General features: G+C 43.2%; 1 protein-coding gene and 2 long non-coding RNA genes across 5 annotated transcripts in view; 1 reads left to right on the forward strand and 2 right to left on the reverse strand.

Moving 5' to 3' along the window:
* Positions 1-12,835, reverse strand: part of LOC147915343 (uncharacterized) — a 30,500-nt gene extending 17,665 nt beyond the window's left edge. Inside the window, exons 1-4 of one of the 2 annotated variants that reach the window (XR_015553915.1) lie at positions 12,711-12,835; positions 12,001-12,178; positions 3,356-3,437; positions 1,920-2,064 (exon numbers count right to left, since the gene is read on the reverse strand). This is a non-coding gene — a long non-coding RNA (uncharacterized LOC147915343). The other variant, XR_015553914.1, reaches the window with a different exon arrangement.
* LOC147915344 (uncharacterized) lies at positions 1,022-22,833 on the forward strand. Its single transcript, XR_015553917.1, has 3 exons — positions 1,022-1,186; positions 17,041-17,122; positions 19,483-22,833. It is a non-coding gene; the product is annotated as an uncharacterized LOC147915344 (long non-coding RNA).
* The window catches only part of LOC147915345 (uncharacterized), a 67,659-nt gene continuing 57,588 nt past the window's right edge, over positions 13,125-23,195 (reverse strand). For both annotated transcript variants that reach the window (XM_087437899.1, XM_087437900.1), the window contains exons 4-10: positions 20,086-20,398; positions 19,838-19,914; positions 19,101-19,316; positions 18,627-18,729; positions 18,037-18,106; positions 13,371-13,492; positions 13,125-13,213 (exon numbers count right to left, since the gene is read on the reverse strand). The gene's annotated coding sequence lies outside the window, so the exon portion shown is untranslated. The remainder of the gene's footprint in view (positions 13,214-13,370; positions 13,493-18,036; positions 18,107-18,626; positions 18,730-19,100; positions 19,317-19,837; positions 19,915-20,085; positions 20,399-23,195) is intronic.

The following is a 23,195-nucleotide window of genomic DNA, read 5'->3' on the forward strand; positions in this document are numbered from 1 at the left end:
AGATCATCTATTCTTCTCCCCAGATCAGTGAGCATCCTTAACACTCTTAGTTTGAACTCTCTGTCGAGTAGGTTGCTCATTTCTGTTTCACTTAGTTCCTTTTCTGGGGTTTTGTCCTGTTCCCTTACTTGGAATGTATTCTTTTGCCTCCTCATTTTGCCTCTTTCCCTGTGCTTGTGTCTACGTATAAGGTAGGTCAGCTACGTCTCCTGCTCTTGGATAGGTGTCCTTATGTAAGTGATGCCTTAGGAGGCTTCCAGTGTGCTTCCCTCAGTTCTCAATGTTCCAGGGGTGGCCCCTATGTGGGCTACGTGTGTCCTTCTATTGTGGCCTATTAGCTCTCCCTATAGGCGCCCAGGGAGGCTGAGTTATGCTCCTGGCCAGTTGTTGTAATGCTCAGCTGCTTGTAGTTGTTGTGGGCCCTTCAGTCTCTTTATCAGGTGTGGGGAGCCCCAGCACAGTTGGCTGTAAGTTCTAATACCACATTTGTGTTGCAGTATTTCTTTTAAGTGAGTAGGCCCCCAGTGTGGCAGGTTGTTTTGCTCAGGGCCTTACAATTGCTGTAAACCTCTAGCCTATTAGGTCTCTTGTCAGCTCTCTGAGGATTGCAGCTGGGTGGGGCTGCCCTCAGGCACAGGAGCACCCAATTGTTTCAGGCTTTGGAAGGTGGGGCAAACCTCCTATGTGGGTCTTTGAGAAGCACAAGTCTTCTGCAGCTGACAAGCCCTGTTGCCCACAGGTCCACACACACAGTCAACACAGTCCTGCCCCGTGTGAGCGCCCCGACCTCCCCAAGCGGACCCAGTCTCTCCACAGCGGGAGCCCCACACACTCCGCCACCACCTCACACTCTCCACCCGCTCCTTGTGCACACCCTGCCCCACTCAAGTCAGCTCAGTTGCCAGGCTGCAGAGAATCCAGTCACCAACCTATGCAGGCCCACACGTTGCCTGAGGGCTTGTTGTTGGGTGGGGTCAGTCTCTAGGGTGGGCTGCCTGCCCTGGCTGAGCTGGATTAAATCGGTGCTCTAGCGGGTGGAGCAGACCCTGGGCTAGCCGGTCTCAGGGAGAACTCCAATGGCGTCTCTGTCAGCACGCTCAGACCAGGCCACAACAATGGCCGCCGCCAATGTCCCAGTCCCTGGAGAGGTCTCACCCCTCACTGAGATGCACTCAGGGCCTATTAGGTGAGTCTCTTGTCACCGAAGCACTGTGTACCTTTCTTTCTGGTGATTTTAGGATGCTTTCTGGAACGGGTGAGTTTGTGTGCGGGCCCTTTAAGAGCCAGTTTTCGTTTCTTTGTGAACCGTGTTTTCTGGGGGTGCTACCCAATGCTTTAGTAGCAGGCAAAGTCAGATATTATGCCACTGGTCTCGATTGTGCTGGGTCCACAAAATGCCCACAGCGGGGGCGCTCCCCGGCTCAGGACCCCGCGCCTCCAGGGAGGGTGCGGACCTGTGAGCTGCTCCCGGCGGCCGTGACGCTGGCGGCTTGTGAAGGCGGTGTTTTTCCTCTCCAGAAGGGAGTCTCTGCCTCTTCCACCCCAGTTAGGATTGTGCGTTGTTGCAGGAGTTCCTCTTATCCAGTTTTCAGTTCTGTCTCAGGGGTAATTTTTCCACGAGTAGTTGTAAATTGGCTGTGTCCACGGGAGGAGGTGAGTTCAGAGTCTGCCTACGCCACCATCTTGACTCCACCTCCTATTATTGTATCTTATGCTTGAAAACATTTCAAGCTTACAGAGTATATCAGTTCCTTATCTTCTCAAATTTTTATTATCTAAATACCCTCAAATATCACTTTTGTAAAAAATGAAGTGAAATAGATAATAGAACAATATACTGTAATAAATTGACCACTTATAAAATTAAGTTCAACCTGCAATCCCTCCCCACTTAACAGCAACCATCTTTTATAACTCACCATGCTTTAGTTTGGGCACGGTCAGTTTATCAATGATTTCTGGATGTTTTAAACCACATGAGACAAATACAGTGTAAGGTAAAATTGTTACTCTTGCAGAAATTGTAGAATATCCTTATGGTTATGGAAGTTGGTGGCGGAGAACCTGAATCATATGAAAAGTAGTTGATTAATTAGCACCTGACAGAGTTTGTTAATTTGGCAAGGAAAATAATAAGACATAAATGTTGAAAAGATAACTTTGCATATCAGAGTATTGTCAAAGGCCACTGGGGAAATTCATAATATTCTCAAATACTACAAAAAATGACCATTTTTTCATAAAAGATGTCATACATGATGGCATCATATACTTCTGTCATAAAATTTGCAATGAAGAAAATTAAGACTTGAGTCATTTTAATTTTAATGATTTGTTTCTGCTTACTATTAGGTTAAAAAACCCTTTTAGAAATAAAGTGGTAAGGAATGTACTTGCTTAATTTTTAATTTTTTTTAAGAAAAAGTCTTTTTCACATTTAAAAAAATATTTATTTGTATTTATTTTATGCTGAATTTATTTGTGGGCCCAAAGCCTTTTTTTAATTAACTACTACCAATTCTTTTCAAACTCTTTCAAAAAGTTGAAGAGGAGATAATACTTCTAAAGTCATCCTATGGGGTTAGCACTACCCTGATATGAAAACCAAAGACACTAAGAGAAAAGAAAACTACAAGTCAGTATCTTTGATGAATATTGATACAAAAATCCTCAATAAAATAATAACAAACTAGATTCAGCCGCATATTAAAAGGATTATACATCATTTTTAAGTGGGATTTATTTCTGGAATACAAGGATGTTTCAATATATGAAAATGAATCAATTTAATAAACCATATTAACAGAATGAGGGAAAAAAACACAGGATCATCTCAATGGATGCAGAAAAAACTTGACAAAACTAAACATGTTTTCATGTTAAAAACACTAGAAAACTCTCAGAGTAAAAGGAAGCTACTTCAACATAATAAAAGCCAGATATAGAAATACACAGAGAACATCGTATTCAAGGGTGAAAGACTGAAAGCTTTTCCTCTAAGATTAGGAAAAAGGCAAGAATGCCGACTGTCACCACTTCTATTCATCATGGTATTAGATGTTCTAGCCAAAGCAACAAGGCAAGAAAAAGAAAGCAATAGCATCCAAATTGGAAAGGAAGAAGTAATATTATATTTGTTTACAAATAATATCTTATATGTTGAAACTCCTAAAAATTCCCCAAAATTTGTTAAAACTGATAAATTCTGCAGAGTAGTGGAACACAAAATCAACATGCAAAAATTAGTTGTTCTTCTATACATTAATAATAAGTAATCTGAAAAAGAAATTTACAAACTTTACATTTTTATTTACAATATCATCAAAAAGAGTAAAATACTTAAGAATCAACTTACTCAAGGAGGTAAAAATTCCAATGATGTTTTTTGCAAAAATAGAAAAATCTATCCTAAAATTCATATGGACTCTCAAGGGACCCTAAATAGTCAAAACAATGTAGAAAAAGAAGAACAAAGTTAGAGAAGTCACACTTCCTGATTTCAAAACTTACTACAAAGTAATCAAAACAGTGTGGTACTGGCATAAATACACACAATATACTAATGAAATAGTATAGAGAGCCCAGAAATAAACCTTTGCATATATGGTCAAATGATTTTTGACAAGGGTGCAAAGACCATTCATTGGAGAAAGGATAAGTTTTTCAACAAATAGTGCTGGGAAAACTAGATGACCACATGCAAAAGAATGAGATTGGACCCTTACCTTACACCATATACAAAAATTAACTCAAAATGGATCAAAGATCTAATATTAGAGCTGAAGCTATAAAATCCTTAGAAGAAAACACAGGGTAAAAGCTGCATGTCATTGGGTCCAAATGCCATTGCCAACAATGATTTCTTTAATATGACACCAAAGACATAAGCAACAAAAAAACCCAACAAATTGGACTTCATCAAAATGCAAAAGTTTTGGGTATCACAAGATACTATTAACAAAGTAAAAAGGCAACCCACAGAATGGTTGAAAATATTTGCAAATCACATATCTGATAAGGGATTAATATCTACAATATATAAAGAACTCCCACAACTCAACAATAAAAAAACAACCCAATTTAAAAATGCACAAAGGACTTGAATAGACATTTCTCCAAAGATATAAAATGGCCAGTAAACACGTGAAAAGATGCTCAACATAACCAAGTATCAGGAAAATGCAAAATAAAACCACATTGAGATACCTCTTCACACACATTAGAATAGTTTTACTATCACAAAATCAGAAAATAACAAGTGTTAACAAGGATGATGAAAAATTGGAACCCTTATGCTTGGATGGTGAGAATATAAAACTGTGGAAAACAGTATGGCAGTTCCTTCAAAAGTTAAAAATAGAATTACCATATGATCTAGAAATTCTACCTATGGGTTCTGAAATAATAGAAAATATATTTATGGATCTCTGTCTCCAGTTCCTGGCACAGAGTTCCTAAAATCCTTGTAATTTCCTAAATGATAAGAACACTAGGAGCATCTCTTGTTCTAATATTTGTCTTTGACCCCATCCCTGACACAGAGCTCCTAAAACCCTTGTAATTTCCTAAGTGATAAGAACACTAGGAGAATCATTTGTTCTATTAAGGCAACTCTGGGTGGGCTCCTGGGTGGCTCCTGGATGGGGGCTGGTCACCAGAAAGACCAAGCCCCGATTAGAAGCTTGGAATTTTTAGTTCTACCCCTTATCCTCCAGAGAGGGGAGAGGGGCTAGAAACTGAGTTAATAATTGATCATGCCTACGTGAGGGAGCCTTCATAAAAATCCCAATAGAATGAGTTGCAGAGAGCTTCCAGATTGGCAATGACAAGGACTGCTTGGAGAGTGGTGCACCTGGAGATGGCATGAAAGCTCTGTGCCCCTCCTCCATACCTTTCCTTCTGAACCACTTCCATCAGGCTGTTCTTGAGTTATATCTTTTTATAATAAACTGGTGATCTAGTAAATGTTTCTCTGAGTTTTGTGAGCCACTCTAGCAAATAAATCAAACCGAAGGAGGAGGTTGTGGGAATCTCTGGTTTACAGTCACTCAGTCAGAAGTACAGGTAACAGCCTGGGCTTGTAACTGGCATCTGAAGTTGAGGTGAGGTTGGGTGGGTGTGCAGTCTTATAGGACTGAGCCCTTAAATTGTGGAATCTGATGTATCTCTAGGTTGACAGCATCAAATTGAGTTGAATTATCTGACAACCAGCTGGCATTCCAAGAATTGCTTGTTGGAGGTGTGGGGAACCCTCCCACATGTGAAAAAATGAATCTCAGAACACCATATATGGGTATAAACCCAAAAGAACTGAACACATATATAAAGACATATACACACACCCGTGTTCTTAACAGCGTTATTCAAAATAAGCAGAAGCTGGAAGCAGACCAGGTGTCCATAAACGGATGAGTTGACAAAAATTGTTGTGTAAAACACAGTGGAATACCAGTCACCCTTAAAAAGGATGGAATTCTGACACATGCTATGACATGGATGAACCTTGAGGACTTTATGCTAAGTGAAGTAAAGCCAGACACAAAAGGAATAATACTGTATGATTCCACTCATATAAGGTACTTAGAGTAGACAAATTCATAGGAATAGAAAGGAGAATGGTGGTTCCCAGGGGCAAGAGGGAGGGACAACAGGGAGTTGTTGCTTAATGGGCACAGAGTTTCAGCAGAAGGTGAAAATAGATCTGTGGATGGTTGGAGGTTATCACTACACAGTTATGTGAATGTACTGAATGTCACTGAACTGTACACTTAAAAGTGGATAAAGTGGTCAATTTCATGTTATGCATATTTTATGACAATTTAACAACATTAATTATTTTCAACAAATGAACAAACACTAGCTACATGCAATAACATGCATGAATATCAGAACCATAATGCTGCATGAAAGAAATTATATTCAAAAGACTATGTATTGTATAATTCCATTTATATAAAATGTAAAAAAGAAACAAAACCGAGGTCTAGCTTCCAGTAATAGTGGAGTAGCTTGTTGAACTAAAACTCTCACAGATAACAATGATAAAATCTGCATGAAATATTATATATATTTCTATAGAATCATGTATCTATATGTAATACACATACAATAAATGTGTATATGTATGTATGCATAAATCTCTTCCAAAGGCAAGCAGAACCGAGGGGGAGTCTTCCCTTGAATCATGGGAATTTTACCAGGAGATATTTGCAAGCTTGAGTCTTTTGCCTCAAAGCATTCCAAAATCTGTACATGGCCCAGACAGGGGAAAAACTATAGTATTACTTGTAATGTTAGAGGATGTATTTTGGGGCTGGCAGAGTAGCTGGAAATTTAGGGGAGGAATTCTGGAATGGAGGGAACCACAAAGAGGAATATCTTAAAATATGTATGAAAGTCTGCCCCCCACACACACCAAATTGGCAGATTTTTGAACAACACACATGCAGGGTAGGCCCCAGAGGGCCTCGTGTAAAAACGGCAGTTGGAAGATGAAAGAACTGAATGAGGATTTCAGCTATGCCCATTGTAAAGGAGATAGGATTGGAGTTTCAGTCCAGCCAAGTTAATTCCTTGCTAGAAAAATAACAACACTCTTCAAAGGGATACAATAGAATCCAGAGTCTCTATAACTATCATCCATGGTTTCCAGTACATAATTTAAAAAATCATGAGATTTGAAGAAATAGGAAAATATAATCCATATACGACCAAAAGTGGGCAGTAGTAACTATTACCAAGGTGTTGCAATTAGCAGGCAAGGATGAGAAAGCAGCTTTTATAAAGATGATCATGGTGGTAAAGAAAAATATTCTCATAATGAATGAACAGATATAGAAACTCAGCAGAGAAATGGAAATTACAAAAAAGAACCAAATAGGAAGGTGAAATACAGAAAATATTTTTGAGTTTACCGGTAGATTAGAAACAGTAGAAGAAACATGAAGATAGAGCAATAGAAATTATCCAGTCTGAAGAAAAGAACATAAAAGTTTTGAGAAAAATGAAGAGAGCCTTAAGACCTGTGAGATGATTGAATCCCCATCAGAGAGGGGAGAGACAAAAAATTAAATGAAGCAGAAAGGCAAATCAATGAGTAATAGCATAAAACTTCCAAAATTTGGTGAAAAATCTAAAATTTTAGATCCAAGAAAGTCAGGAAACCCACAAAATAAAATCATACCTAGGCACATGATAGTCAAGCTGCTAAAATCCAAAGATAAAAAGAAAATCTTGAAAGCAGTCAGGGAAATACATATATACAGGGGAAGACATTACATACAGGAAGAAATAATGTGAATGATGGATGATATATTATCAAAAACAAAAGAGACATATCAACAACAAAATGACATCTCTCAAGTGCAGAAAGAAAACCCAAAAGTCAACACAGGATTCTATATTTAGCAGAACTCACTTTCAAAAAGGAAGCAGAAGCCACAATAAGATACCGCACACCTATTAGGTGACTAAAATAAAAAATAAAATTGCAAATACCAAGTGCTGGTGAGGACTAGGAGCAACTAGAACTGGGAATACTACATGATACTTGCATTCAGAAAACAGTTTAGCAGGTTCTTATAAAGTTAAACATACACTTATATGACTCAGATATCCCACTCCTAGATATTTACTGAAGCAAACTGAAAACTAATGTTTAAACAAAAATCTTTGTATGAATCTTCATAGCCATTTTATTCATAATTGTGAAAAGCCGGCAACAAACTAAATGTCCTTCATCAGGTGAATGGAGAAAGAAACTGTGGTGCATCAGTACATTAGAATACTACTTGGCAATGAAAAGGCTAAACTCTTGATTCACACAACAACATGGATGAATCTTGGATGCATATCTCTAAGTGAAGGAAGCCAGATTCAAAAGGCTATATAGTATATGATTCCATTTATATGACTTTTTAGAAAAGACAGCATTACAGGGATGTAAAATTATCAGTGGTTGCCAAGGGATGGAGTGGGGGAAGGGGTTGACTACAAAGAGACAGTATGAGAGAATTTTGGGAGTGAAAGAAACAGCTCTGTGTGGTACCATGGACGTGGATACACGACCATAAAGTTGTTAAAACCCAAAGAACTATACACCGCATAGAGTGAATTTTACTCTGCAAATTTTAAAAATCAATCAGGATGCTGGGGAACTCAGATGGAATGCAGTGACAAATGAACGTCACTGTATTACAAGCATGTGACATAACCACACAGAAGGGGTGGGGATGAAAGGTCCTGACCTAAGTAACTTTGGAAGACAGTGTTTTGATGGGATACTGTAAAACTAAAGTACTGTACAAAAACACTGTACTCTAGGTGGTAAATTTGTTTTTCATAAGGATATGGATTAGTGATTCTGAAACTAGTTGACACATTAGTAAATATATTGTAGCTAACTGGAGTTAAGTTTCTCACTGTTGGTGAAAGAAGTTACAAATAAACAAAAGGAGAATGCTGGAATAAACTCTGTGGTGCTGGATTGGAGTTGGAAGTATCAGTTTGAATCCATATCTCTTTTAATATATCTATCCAGATAGATAGATAGATTGATAGATTGATATATCGATAGGTAGATGTGTATACCTGAGTTTACATTCATACATACATTTCCAAGCTCTGCTGAGAGGGTCTAGAAGCAGTGACACCCTAGTATCAATGGGCACACCTAGCTCCCAGATTTTGGTTTCTAAATATCATTCTCAAATAAAAAGAACCAGGTTTTCTTGGTGAAATGACTAATTCTAGATCTGGGGATGGGAAATACAATATGAGCCTGGAGCTTCTTGTATTGCCAGAAAGTAGGAAAGTGCTTTCAAAAAGAACACAGAAAACGATGAGATGTGTCAAAAGGAATCAATCTTAAAGACTTCCCAATGGCTCAAGCTGGAAAACTGGGAGCAACAAAATAAATAATGGTAGCATTGGATTATTACCCAGAGAATAAAATAAATATCCATGAGTCTATACTGATATAAAGAAGATTAAATAAGAAAGGAAGAAAGATAAAAAGGGGGGTGGGAAGAATGAGAGAAAGAGAGAATGACAGGAAGAAGGCAGGGAGAGGGAGGGGGAATATTCCTCACATAATTCCAAATAATAAACGTGGCTGGATAGCATGAAATAGCAAATCGTTACTAGACCACCACAGTAATAATTACTGTGGGCAAGACTGACTGATGAATGCAAAAACTGTGAGTGAAACTTAGAGAAGAAACAGTACATTTGCAGATCCTCAAAGCATTTCCCTCCCAATACTTAACATTTTTCTCTTAATTTCTTTAAAAGACCTATGACTATTTAAAGAAAAATCATAACACTGTATTGTGGGATTTATAACATGGGTAGATGTAAAATTTATGACAACATAGCACAAAGGACAGACAGAGGTAAATGGAACTGTTCTGTAGCAAGGCTTCCATATTTTACATTGATTAAACTGGTGCACTATTAAGTCTAGGACAGCTGTGATATGTTAAAGATGCATATTGTAATCTGGATCAACCACTAAAAACTGCAAAGGTGTGTCACTTAAATGCTAATAAAGGAATTAAACAGCATACAAAAAGTGTTTGTACAAGAATGTTCACAGGAGATGACCTGCACGTCCCCAGGAGGAAGACGAGCCCACTTTGGGGCATCCACAGAGCAGAACGCCCTCAGCCGTGCTGAGGAGCAAATGCTGACACACACGTGCTGGGTGAGTCTCATCTACCTCGTGCCGAGGGATGCAAGCTAGACAGAAGACAATACACGTGGGCTGATTTCTGCCAAGATGAACCTATGCTGAAAAAACCAGAACAGTGGTTGCCTCGGGGGAAGGAAAAAATTGCCTGGGAAGGAACAGGAAAGAGTTTTCTGGGAGTGATGGAAATACTTTATTCTTAAAGGGGTGAAGGTTATGTGGGCATGTTTATTTGCCAAAACTAAATTGGATTGAAATTTTAGCCTTTCAGTGTGTGTACATCTTACCCCCCTACACATACAAAAAGGACTAAAAGAATAATAAAGTGAGGTGAGAATGGGATGGAGTCTGGATAAAACAAAAATGGCAGATGATTAGTAGATGTTGAAGTTGGGTGACAGGCCTACTATGCTATTTTGTTTATTTTGTATATTGTTTAAATTGTCCTGTAATAAAACACTTGTATAAGAAGACAAACTCGATATACAATGTTTGCTGGTAAGGTATTGGTTACCTTTGGGGAGGAAGGAGGGAGAAAGGGATTGTCGGGGCCTGAATGAACCTGGTGTTAGTTCTTGGTCACACAAGTGTGTTCACTTTGTAATAACTCTTTGAAGTTTACATGGATGACCTCTGCATATATTTCTGTATGCATGTTATACATCAATAAACACTTTAAATCCTGGATATTTGCACAAAGATAAATTCAATATCTGAGAACAACAGCCGTGTTTTGTTTTAAAGTGGAACACGTTCACTCATGACATCATCAGATGGATTTTAATACTCCCAAGTATCTATTAATACCCTCACCCTTCCTTGGCGTCCTAGGTCTTTCCATTTTTGCCTCAATTTGGCAAGTGGCATGGCTTTGAGTTTTTATGATGCAATCTTTTTCCATCAACGTCCACCCCCACAATGATGCTCACCAAGGCCTTGACATCTAGCACAGTGCAGTGTTCACAGCATGCACTCAAGACCTGTGGGACTGGGTTGAATGAGGAACAAAACGAGGAGCAATGATGATCATAACTTATGTCTAGGTGCCATATCCCCCTAGCCCCCAGTGTTCCATCTTATTCTGGCCTGTGCCTTCTTCAGGGGGTTCTGATTACACTCGTCCACAAGGGTTGGAAAGAGACATTGTAACATGAGGATATTCATCATCTTATTTTTTTTGTTTTTTTTTAGATTTTATTTATTTTTTTCCCCCCAAAGCCCCAGTAGATAGTTGTATGTCATAGCTGCACATCCTTTTAGCTGCTGTATGTGGGACGCGGCCTCAGCATGGCCGGAGAAGCAGTGTGTTGGTGCGCCCCAGGCCGCCAGCAGCAGAGCGCGCGCACTTAACTGCTAAGCCACGGGGCCGGCCCTCATCATCTTAAAACAAGGATTAATGGAGAGGAAAGTCTCAGGGTGTGTGTGCTCCGATGCACTGCTGTTGGGGTGTGGCCGCAGTGACCACTGTGCTCCCAGCAGTCCCCACAATGGCTGTCTCAGACGTTTGATCTCCTGGTGCCACCACAGCAGCTGTTGACAGAGCTGGGCTCTTGTCGTGGTTCAGTGTCTTCCTTCAGATTTTGTGGCTCTGACCCTCCTCTGCTCGCCCCCTTCCTATTCCTATCTGCTGCGTTGATTGCTTTTAGTTGTTTCCTAGGAGCCACTGTGTGTAACTGTATTTCACAGTGTCTTTAGGGACCCACCCTCACTACACGAGTCACTGTACAACAGCCGCTTATCCTGGTGTAGCCCATGTTCATCCTCTCCAGTGGAGCTGTGAAGAACCCTGCTTACTCGGAGCTCCTCTCACTCTCATGCTGCTGGGGCTGTTATGAAGCTGGGCATCTCGTCTTTGGTCTCATCAACATTATTCTTTTCATCGATTATTCTGAAGTCAGAGACGGCTTTGTTAATAATGTGGACACTGGCTGTCACAGGCACTTTTATGTATCTTCCCCAACAGCTCTGTGAAGTAGGCCTGTGATCCCCATTTTACAGGGGGGGACACTGAGGCTCAGAGAGGTCGAGTAGCTTCCTTCACGCAGTTTCTTGGTACATTTTGAGTCTCCACCTGGAACTCCACCTCTCAGTTGTATACCCTTAGCTGATGTTCCACTTTGTGCCTCTCTACCAGCCTCCCCAAAGGCACAGGCCCCATCCTGAGTCCATTGTCTGCTTGATGGCAGTCACCCTGCACAAACAGGCCTTGGGCGGGGAGTGGACTAGTGGGGCGTGGTCCTCCAGCTTACCCTGGGCAAGTTCTAGGTTTCTTGGGAGAGCTGGAGCAGTGGAAGATACTGACTGTCACTCACCTCGAAGGTTTGTTATGTAGAAATACTCCACTGACTTTTTGCAGGTGTCATGTCTTCTTTGTCTTCATTGCTCCTCTGGGCTTTCTCCTACAGTCCGTGCTGTGCAGTAACATACAGTACAGAGACTGGTGAACATAATACTGTTGTCCTGCACCAAATGGTCACATCATTCATTTTTCTAATTATGAAAGAAATACATATTGTAAAAAAGTCAAAGTACACGGATCTATATAAAGTGAAACCCACCCCTTTCATCACCTTCCCTGAAAACTCACTCCCCTACTCAGAAGCCACTATTGTTAACAGGGTGGGGTTTATTCTTCTGGAAATTTCCTATGAATTTATAAATACACATAAAGTTTTTTAACATAAATTACATAACTACATCATTTTGCAATTTGCTGTTTCCCAAATCATATATCATAGACGTTTCCCGTTATCAGTGCACATCATTCTAACTTACCATTTTAGATGTTTTAGAGGTATTCCAAAGAACAGGAATACCATAATCTGTTTACTTCTTCTTTGATAGAAATGGGATTACATCCAGTTTCACTATTATACATAACGCTGCAGTAAAGATCCTTGTATGGAATTAATTACACTGTTATTCAACTGCTCAATTTGCCTTGTTTCCTTTTAGTCAGAGACTATGACATAACATTTTCATGGTAATTATAGGGAAATTAATTTTATCATGGAATAAATACATTTATGGGGAAACTGGACTTCAAGGTCATCCATCTCAATATTCTGGAGAAAAATCATGAAACTTAGAAGGTGTGCTCCATCATATTCTAACAAGTCATGTTAACAATTTAAAGTTGAATGTTTGACTAGCCTCTACTGTCTCTTTTCCGAAGACGTATGAATTTTTCTTTTCTTGGAAACTTCTTTTTTTTTTTTTTTTTTAAAGATTTTATTTATTTAATTTTTCCCCCCAAAGCCCCAGTAGATAGTTGTATGTCATAGCTGCACATCCTTCTAGTTGCTGTATGTGGGACTCAGCCTCAGGATGGACGGAGAAGTGGTGCCTCGATGCGCACCCGGGATCCGAACCCGGGCCACCAGCATTGCAGCGCGCGCACTTAACCACCAAGCCACAGGACCGGCCCTCTTGGAAACTTCTGACTCCAGGGGCTCTCAGTTTGGCTTCAGAGAGGATAAGATGTTGGTGTTGTATCTGTTTCTCTTCAGCTGTAGGTTGCATCTTCTAAAGATCATAGAATTGGACATGGTCCAATCGATATATATGATTTGAGTCAAAAATTCAAAGTAATGAACCTAAGAGAGGAATCTATAACTTGGGTTCTTAATAAAAAATTTCCTTTGATATCCTTAAGTTTCTGTGATTACTAGTAAAAACTCACCTATGGGTGAAGAGATGTAGTTCTTCTGGCAATGTCTGGCTTGAACATCCATAGTTAAGCCTGCCACACCCGTAGGTAGATTAGACTTGATCTCTTGATGACCTCTGCCCTTGGTGTTTGACCTGGGTAAAATAAGAATTTCAAAAGCTGCTGTTATTAGCACTCAATGCTAGAAATGCCCATTAAAGAGTGAGTTTGATTTGGTAAACCAAAGGGAGTATAAGCAGAACAAAGTCTTTAAAAATCTCTAAAATTTCAAAAAATTCTAATTTTTAAAAATATAAGTCTATTTTTGCCACAGTTCAAACTGTCTATGTATGAATGAAATATCCCTCTGTCCATTTCTTAACTTGTTTCCATTGATTTGATGGATTTATCCTCTAATCCGGATTCCAAGTGTGAAAGAACATCTTGGTCCTTCAAAGAAAAGAAGCCATTGAAATTTGATTTTCTTTTAGCTCGGCATCCTACAGGTTTGGAGAATAAATTATCATGTAATGATACAATGATTCTGAAATCTAATTGTTAATTAGAGGGGTGTAAGGGATGATTGAATGGTGGTTCATCCCCATGGTCAGGGGTATTGTACACATGGATGTGTAAACACGATTCAGGAAGCTGCTTCAGCCCCGTGACATCCCTGAGAAGCACAGTGCAGGAGGATCTAGGCACACAGCCATCTGCCTCGATCTCCTGGGTTACATGTAGATCCAGGGGTCTTGAGAGTGGCTTCAGAGCAGCTAACTTTTATCTATTTCTCCCCTTCCTTCTCTCCAGCTTACCTCAGTCTTGACTAGCATATTTTAAAGTAAGACCAATTATAGTTATTTACATGAGTTTCTTGTTCATTATTGCAGAGTAATAATCAGGCATACCATTAAATATCATTTAATTGACCTAATTAAATTTGTTGTACCTTATAATTGATTAGAACACTAAGTTTAGTTCAGAGTTTGATATTCACCAAATGTGTTAATCTGCTTACAACTGCCATGTGTCTCACTCTTCTTAGATGTGCATCTTTGGCCCATCACAAGATTTTAGTGAATGAAATCATCATAAATTAAGATAATGTACTGTCTTTTGGATGATAAGGAGGCATATGGGTCCATTTTGGAAATATGCCCATCTGTCTTTGCTTCCCATGGGAAGTTTCTTGTCACTAGGTCTCCAGGTGGCTTGCACAAGCCCTAGGTCTGTAATAGTTTGGTGCCTCTCCTTCTACTTGGGGTAGAAATAAAAGAGATCAGAGAGACTTATTAAAGTTTTGGTTGCATGAAGTCATCGATGAAGAATATCCATACATATTGTTCTGGATAGCTCTCTGTTCCTAAGAGTACTAGTTACAATAAGGGCTTGTCAGGAACCGTGAAAGGTATGATATTTTACCTCACCTGCAAGGTAATGTCAGCCTACCATGGTCTTATAGATGCTGGCAAAAGAAACTAGACCCATGGTTCAGAGACAAAATACTAGTGGCCAGAGTATCAACATTTGCACCAGTTCACTAAATCCCACTTCCTACAGGGTGATACACAGTGGGCCAGGTGACATGCAGAGGGTTGCAAGAACTCAGAGCTTAAGGAACTCAAATCTTTGATAATGGGCAGGAAGTCTGCTGACCTTTGCCCCAGGGAGGGGTGTTATTTCTATTATATTGGGCAGTAAGCAAGCCTGCCCTTTGCTCCAGAGGAGGCCACTATTTCTATCTTCCAAGGCTGACAGCTCTACACATATCCTTGAAAAGATATCCTGGTTTCACTGGCTTTCAAAAATAAGCTTGACTGAGACTCGATCATCATTCTGTTCTTCTGTTTCCTTTACTGAGATTGTGCAAATATGCTCTTTTCTCTGTAAAGTTCACTAACTTTATTCATACATAAGGGATGCTTTTGGTTTTATTTATTAAGTTGAGATTTTCGTATTAGAGCAAATGATGAACTATTATGGGTTGGATCTGAAAGTATGATTTTCCAGGATAAATGTGAAAGAACATCAGGGCTCACAGAACTCTGCCACAAGGAGCTGATAGCAACTCAAATGATTTTAATTTGAATACTGTTTTGTACAACTTTCTTCCATTTTCCTTCATCCTCTCTGCTTCCTGTAACTCCCATATAGGAATGGGGCAGTTTCAGGGATTCACGGAACTCATTTACATTATTCAAATCATTTTGTCTGTGTGTGTTTTTTTTTTTTTTAAAGATTTTATTTATTTTATTTTTTCCCCCCAAAGCCCCAGTAGATAGTTGTATGTCATAGCTGCACATCCTTCTAGTTGCTGTATGTGGGACTCGGCCTCAGGATGGACGGAGAAGTGGTGCCTCGATGCGCACCCAGGATCCGAACCCGGGCCACCAGCATCGCAGCGCGCGCACTTAACCACCAAGCCACAGGGCCGGCCCCTGTGTGTTTTTTTAATTGAGGTAAAGTTGACATACAACATTATATTAGTTTCAGGGGTACAACTTAATGATTCAATGTTTGAGTATATGTTGAAATGATCAGCACAATAAGTCCAGTTAACATCTGTCCCCATATATAGTTACAAAATTTTCTCATGTGATGAGGACATGGCGTATTTCAAGATGCAGAAGAATCAACGATGATGTCATACTTTTCCATACACAGCTTGATGAATTTGGACATAAGTATACACCCTTGAGACTGTCACCACCATCAAGGCCACAAACATATCCATCACTTCCCAGTTTTCTTTCACCTCCTTTATTACTATTATTCTGCGGTAAGAACTCTTAATATCTACTCTATTAGCAAATGTGATGTATGCATTACAGTCTTGTTACCCGTAGGCACTATGCCGTAGCCTACATCTCCAGAACTTATTTATCTTGATAACTGAAATTTTGTATCCTTTGACCATCAGCTCCCAAATTCTCCATCCTCCCAGCCCCTGGCAACCACCATTCTAACCTCTGCTTGTATCAGTTTAACTAATTTAGATTCCACATATAAGTGAGTATTTGCCTTTCTCTGTCTGCCTTATTTCACTTAGCATAATGCCTTCCAGGTCCATCCATGTTGTCAAAAATGGCAGGAATTGCTTCTTTTTTCAAGGTTGACTAATATTCCATTTCTTTATCCTTTCATCCATCAGTGACATTTAGGTTACTTCCGTGTCTTGGCTATTGTAAATTAGCTGCAATGAACATTAGAGTGCAGGTATCTCTTCAAGACCCTGATTTCAATTCCTGTGGGTATATACTAGAAGTGGGATTGCTGGATCATGTGCTAGTTTTCATTTTTGGAGGAATCTCCATACTGTTTTCCATAATGGCTGTACTAGTTTACATTCCCACAAGGGTTTCTTTTCTCCACATCCTCACCAACATTTGCCACCTTTAGTTTTTTTGATAATCACCATCTTAACAGGTGTGAAGTGATAGTTCATTGTGGTTTTGATTTGCATTCCCTGATTAGTGATGCCAAACACCTTTTCATACACCTATTGGCCACTTGTATGTCTTCATTGGAAAAAGTCCATTCTGGTCCCTTGCCCATTTTTTAATTGATTTTTCTTTTTGTTATTGACCCAACACAAAAAAAGAGAACCGAAAATTTTCAGGTATTATGGGTGCTTCCCAGTTGATGCAGATGGTTTTGTATTTACAGTGGTACCAAAAGATCATGTTTTGTGCTTTTTCTTCAGCTTGTTATCAGACCAGCAGTAGCTGCGGCATGGCAGATAATCGGGATCTTCTGGGTTTGGAGGTTTACAACATAACTGAATGGTAAGGAACTTTTTATTATTCCAACGAAATTATTGAGATCACAGTCCATGGAATCCAGGATTGATAGGTGTAGGAGGAAATTAAGGTGAGGATCGGTGATCTGACATTACCTCTTATCTTGAGGGACAGGTATCCACTGTATGAGTGTTTGAATAAAAGTATTAGATATCAGGAATTTGTGGTGGGTGAATATGTTTTCTGAATTATTTACTTTGAACATAACCATTTGGATTATGTGAACATCTGGGATGTGGGACTAAGTCGCCAACAGGGGCTGGTTGACACTGTTACTATTGATTTCACTTCTATGAACCAACCGGGCACTCAGGTGAGACTCCTGTGGTTGGCTCCAGTGACTGCTCTAGGGGTTCGGGGGCGGTCCCAGAATGCACACACATCTGTCTCTGGTCCAGACGTTCAGAACCAAGGCTGAGCAGCCTGTTTGTCCACCTGGGCCACGGGAATCCCCTGCCATGCCCGAACCTGGGGCAGGCAGGGTGCCCTCCCCTTGGAGACATGGTGAAGACAGAAGGAGCAGCAGGGTCCTGGCTTCCTGAGGACAGGTTTAGGCTGAGGGATAAACCCACCCCAACCACCCAACAGCCTGGAAGAAGATACATCCAGCAGGATGGACGTGCTTGGAAGCCAGAGACCTGCTGATGGCGCCAGCTCGGCAACTCCTCCTGGAACAGCCCAGCCAACACCACTGTGTCCCATGACCAAGGCCTCCTGCCCAAAAATGGCACCCCACCTGCCCATGGGCAGAACAGATCCCTAAGCTTGTTAACCTGGACAAGATAGATGGGAATGTTTCAGAGAAAGTTCAAGTGAGAAACTATCAAAACCACAGCTTGATCAGTCCCCCTCCCCCCCTGACCCCTCCTCTCTTTCCAGACCCCCAGCCTCCACTCTACCTTGGTCATCAGTTCTCTGCTCAAGGACTCGTCTTGGCTATAGCGCTCCTTAAGTTTTTCAGAGCTTTCCCTGAGGGGAGGGGAAAGAGGGAAGGATAAATTTAGGGATAATGTGAAGGGTCTAAGTGCAAATCCTTTTCTTTGACAACCTGAGAGATTCAAACTGCCTGGAGGAGTGCTCTCACTGGGCTCCTCTGAGCGCTAAGGTCTCATGGGACTGGGAGGGGGCTCTCCTGTTGGTCACTGGGGTCTCCATTCCCCAGCTATACAGAGCAGCTCTCTTTTGACCACTTTGAGTTTCAACTGGGCATAGAGTTCTGTTGCTATAAACACTTGAAAATCTCCAATGTGGATCATTGTCCAACTGGGCCAGGCTCAATCCAGTACCTGGCATTTAGGGAAACCGAGTCCTGAAACAGAATGGGTGCAGTAAGGACACCGGGAGACTTAGAGACCCACCGCAGAGGCCCAGGCCCTGTCCCCATCATTTGCTGCCTCCCAGAATTTCCTAGCTGACTGAGGGACCAATGGCAGACATTCAGGAGATGCCCCATCTACCCTGGTCCTCCTATGAAGAGAGGCCTACCCACCAGGAAACCTCCCCCATGTGTTCTTCAGGTGGCATATGGATGTTTTCTGCAGAGCAGAGATGACATTGCAGGGCGAGGAGAAGTTCTTCAGGATCTCGCACTCCTGGGGTAGGGAAGAGAATGAGATGTGAGGTGGGGCACTGAAGCCCTGCTTGCTCTAGCTTCAGTCCCCTTCTATTTAAATCTCCCCTCCTGGATGAGACAGATATTCAGGGGGCCCCAGAAGGGCACATTTAGGCCCCAAAATGTAACACTCACAAGGAGGAGGATTTTAGCTCAACCCAGGGAGGGAGCCAGGTAGGAAGTGAGCATCCCCGCACTGGGACCTGGAGTCAAGGTCAGCATGCCCCTGGCAGGAAGGGCCTAGGGACTTGCAGGGGCTTAGATCACACACTTCAATCCTGGGAGCTGATAAAGGTGGAGGCACTTCCTAAGGCTCCAGAGAGGGGCTCCACTGGGCCTCCCACAGCACACCTGGGCCACCTGGATCCAGCGCTCCACCACACTAGCCCTGTCCTAAGCCATCATGCTCGGGTCCCCGAGGCAGGTGGTGGTGACGAGGTTGGCAATCCTTCTGAAGTGGTCGACGTTGGCCCGGAGGGTGGGTGCCAGGTGCTCATTGCCGGGCTTGTTCCTCTTGCCCCAGGTGGAGCCCAGGCACTGAGAGGGCACCACCTTCTGGAAGAGCTCCTGGGGAACAGGGGGAGTGTCACCCAGCAGTGCCACACCCCAGCTCTGTGTCCACAGCCCCCAAAGTCCCACACAGGGGTCACAGTTTAGAGCTGGAGCTCAGGAAGCTCAGGATGTGGCCTGAGCCTTGTTAGAGTCCCTGGCTTTTCTTCTCTGTCCACTGCAGGCACCCAGCAGAGGATGACCCAGGACCCAATACTGGCAGGGAAGGGAGGGGGCATTTGCATCCAGCCTGTCCTGGCTAACTCCAAGCTCCAGATGGTGGCTCAGCTCGGCTCAACCCAAGGCGGCTACTTCCAACAACCTGATCCCCTCTCTGGTCCCACTCCCCATTCTGATGCACATTCCCCTGTGGCAGCTACAAACACGGGCCTTGTCTGTCTCCCTCATAGTGAAGTACACATCAGGTGTCTAATAAATCCTGAGGCTGTTGAGCCTCCTGAGCAGACGGTTGGGCCACCAGGGACCTGGCTGCACACAGTGAGTTCCCCTCCACCACTGATGGGCCAGGCCCTGCTCACCTTTCCATCTCTTCTACCTCATGGAGCCGGCACAGCCACTCTGTGCAGCAGGTCCTGTTAGTGTCCACCTCTACGCTCTGCAGGTGGACAGCAAATTTTTGGGGGTTCAGAAAGTTGCCCAGGTAGTATGGTTGGTAAAGGGTGGAGCCAGGATTCGGGCCCAGATCATGGGAGTTTGGATCAGGTCTGGGGCAACGATGGCAGAGGGAAGGCCTGCTCCACCCCGCCCTGAGAGCCCAGCTGCTCACCGCATCCATCACGGTCAACTGCTCCACCACCAGCTTAGGAGGGAAGGCCGTGAGGTTAGGCTTCTTTCACGCTTCTTAGCCACAGGTGGAGATGGACTTCCCACTAGAAATGATGGTCCAGGTGAGTCCAGCTCAGCAGCTCCCACTCCTGCTGCAGCCGATGTCGGCCCTTGCTCCAGCTCCAACACTGCTGGTGGAGGGGACGCTGGCTCCAGCGCTAGAGGGTGTGGTGTCAACGGAGCTGGAGCCAGCTCTACCTCCACCACTGCCCACTGCTCTGTTTCTGCCACCGGCTGGAGCTTTGCAGCTGGCGCTGCAGCGGGATAAAGAGAAAGGTTCACTCACTTAGCTAACTTTCCATGTGTCCTTCTAAACACAGGAAAGATCCCACTTCCTTTCCAGGAATAGCCAGCCTGCAGTCCCCCTTACCCTCTGGCTCTGCCTCAGTGGCCTCCAGAAGCTCACACCAGGCAAAAGGAAAGAGGGTCACAGCAGCTCAGCTCTGAACCAGGCAATGTTACCTGCATGTACATCCCCTTTAGCTTGAAAAATAGACAGCCCCTGACTGGTCCCACCCTAGTTCTGGTTCAACCCCATCATCTCAAGGTCCTGAGTGTGGAGACCCTCTGCTCCTGCTCTCATCTCAGAGCAGCACTGGATGGTGTGGGTGGCCTCATGCACCTGCTCCTTGTCTAGTGAGTTGGTGGAGTTGAAACCATTGGGCAGCTACTCAACAACATCCTGAGTGGAGTTCTGCAAAGACTGCCTGGGAGCTGGGCCAGAGGGAATCAAGTGCTGCCTGCACACTGCCACTGTGGCCAATGCCCAAGAGAAAGTCTGCTCCTCAGTTCAGGCACAGAGGGCATCCTGGCAAAGAACTCTGGTCAGGAAGGGAAGGAGATGAAACCTCTAGGGCTCAATAACATACGAGTTGAGGAGCTCACCTTCTCATGCTGCCAGCCATGACCTGGGGTATGAACGTGACAGACCCACCAGGCTTCCGACACCTAACAACCAGCTCCTGCCCAGGAATAGCCTGCCCCACATACCCTGCCTTCCCCACTCCACACAGACACACAAACACACACAAACACACAATGAAGGGCCTGGATTTTGGGGTTGATCCGGTGGGATCACCGTTGTGTCCTGGCCTGCACTAACCTTTCCTGGACTGCCCCGTGTTACCCTTCACTGCCTCCTGTCAGACACCCAGAGGCGTCAGGGATGAGGGCTGAGCCAACGTAGGCAACAATCAAAAAGATTCTCTTTCTGGGATCTTTTGAACCCAGATACTGCAAAAGTTGGGATACAACAACAAAACATTTTTGCCTCTTGACTGTCTCCCGTCAAGTGAGCTGGATGGGGGACTGTGGGTGCCTGGTTACCAGAGTTCAAAGATCTGTTGAGGCCTAGGACCAAGGAGATGGGGTCATTTTTCAAGATTCCATTACCTGGGCACCTTACCTCAGTCAGATTTCTCCAGAGCTGCACCCTGAGCCTGGGCTGCTCACCCTCTTTTCTCATGTCACTTCCTGAACTGTACACAAGGAGCCTACACAGCCCTAGCCATAGCTCCCTAGAAACCTAACTCAGGTCCTAGCTTTGAGGAGACAGAGATGAATGCAGACTTCCTTTAACTTACTAGTTCTTCATCCTGGGATAGTCCCTGTGCCTCTCAGGTCCTCCCCAGTCTCCAAACCTACACCAGGGGGATCAGGCTAGAATCTACTTCCTAGGGATGTCACCCAGTGTATATGACATAATATCTATTACCCCTGTGGGCTGGTGTCACATGTACCTAAGGCACAAACTTAGACATGGAAAAATAACAAGAAGGGGTGACAGGTAGCACAGAACACCACTCAAAACAGGCTTGGGTTCTAGCAATGTGATATTGGAACAGTCACTTCCAACTTGGCCTCATTTTCAGGTCAGCATCATGAGGGGGTTGAAACTAATGGAAATTTAGATACTGCCACCCTGTGGCATTAAACCATTCAATTGTTTCCTGTTTTATGGAGAATGAGACCCAAGTGCCTCATCTTGGCCTATGAGGTGGGCAGCCTCCACAGTGGTACCCAGTAAGCCCCACCCATGTTATACACATCCCCGTGGAACCACTAAGTGGTTAGTAACTGGCTTCTGAACATAATAACAGCCAAAGTGATGGAATGTCTTGTCTAAATTTTAACTACACAAGTCTCTCACTTCCTCTTACTCCCTCTTTCATGTTCCATCTCTCTCTCTCTCTCACTCTGTCGAATCCCTGTAACTGAGGAATCAAATACCAGTGTTTTGGGGCTGCCCAATGTGGAGGCCTATAGAGGAGAGAAGCACGGGAGTGCCCAGGCCAACAGACAGAAAGAAACTTAGACTCTCAGTCCAAACTGAACCCTGAAGGCTGAGAGTGACCTTTGGGGCTAGTCCTCCCCCAGTTGAGCCTCAGTTGAGGCCACAGCACCAACCTGTTCAACTCACTGAGGCAGAGGCACCAAGCTGAAACGTGCCTGATTGCTGATCCACACAAATTGTGTGATAGTCAACATTTGTAGTTTTGAAATGCAAGGTTAAGGGCAATGAAGTCAGAGAGGGAAAGGTAACTGACACAGCCCACCAGGACCTGGCCCTACCTTCCACCCCAGCTCCTGTTCTCTCCTCCCAGCCTCCCTCCAGCTGCACTGGCCACATTTCTAACCTCCTCTGGCCAAACTTACTTCTGCCTGTGAGACTCAGGACCAGTGGTGCCATCTCTCTGACACACTGCTCCCAGACTCGTGCAGGGTTGTCTCCCTCTTATCATTCTGGTGCCAGCAAACGTCACCCCAGTGAGGCCTTTCAGACCCTCCTACCCAGTGATGCCAAGCCCCCCTCACAGCCCCCTGATATGTTTCTCTACAGCACTTGTTCTTTTCTTGCTTCTGTCTTTGCTTTTGTCCATTTCCCCTCTAGACTGTGAGCTCCTGGCGGGCAGTGACCACTTGGTCATTTTCATCCTGCACTTTGGCCCACCAGGGCACCTGGCACAGGGTGAGTGCTCAGTGCACAGCTGCTGAATGAGTACATGGGAAGATCTTGCACCCCGCCCCCTGCTTCTCACCAACTGTGATTGT

This window comes from Ceratotherium simum, chromosome 13 (assembly GCF_057802395.1).
Source record: "Ceratotherium simum simum isolate JZ-2026a chromosome 13, ASM5780239v1, whole genome shotgun sequence".
In the NCBI taxonomy this organism is placed as follows: domain Eukaryota; kingdom Metazoa; phylum Chordata; class Mammalia; order Perissodactyla; family Rhinocerotidae; genus Ceratotherium; species Ceratotherium simum.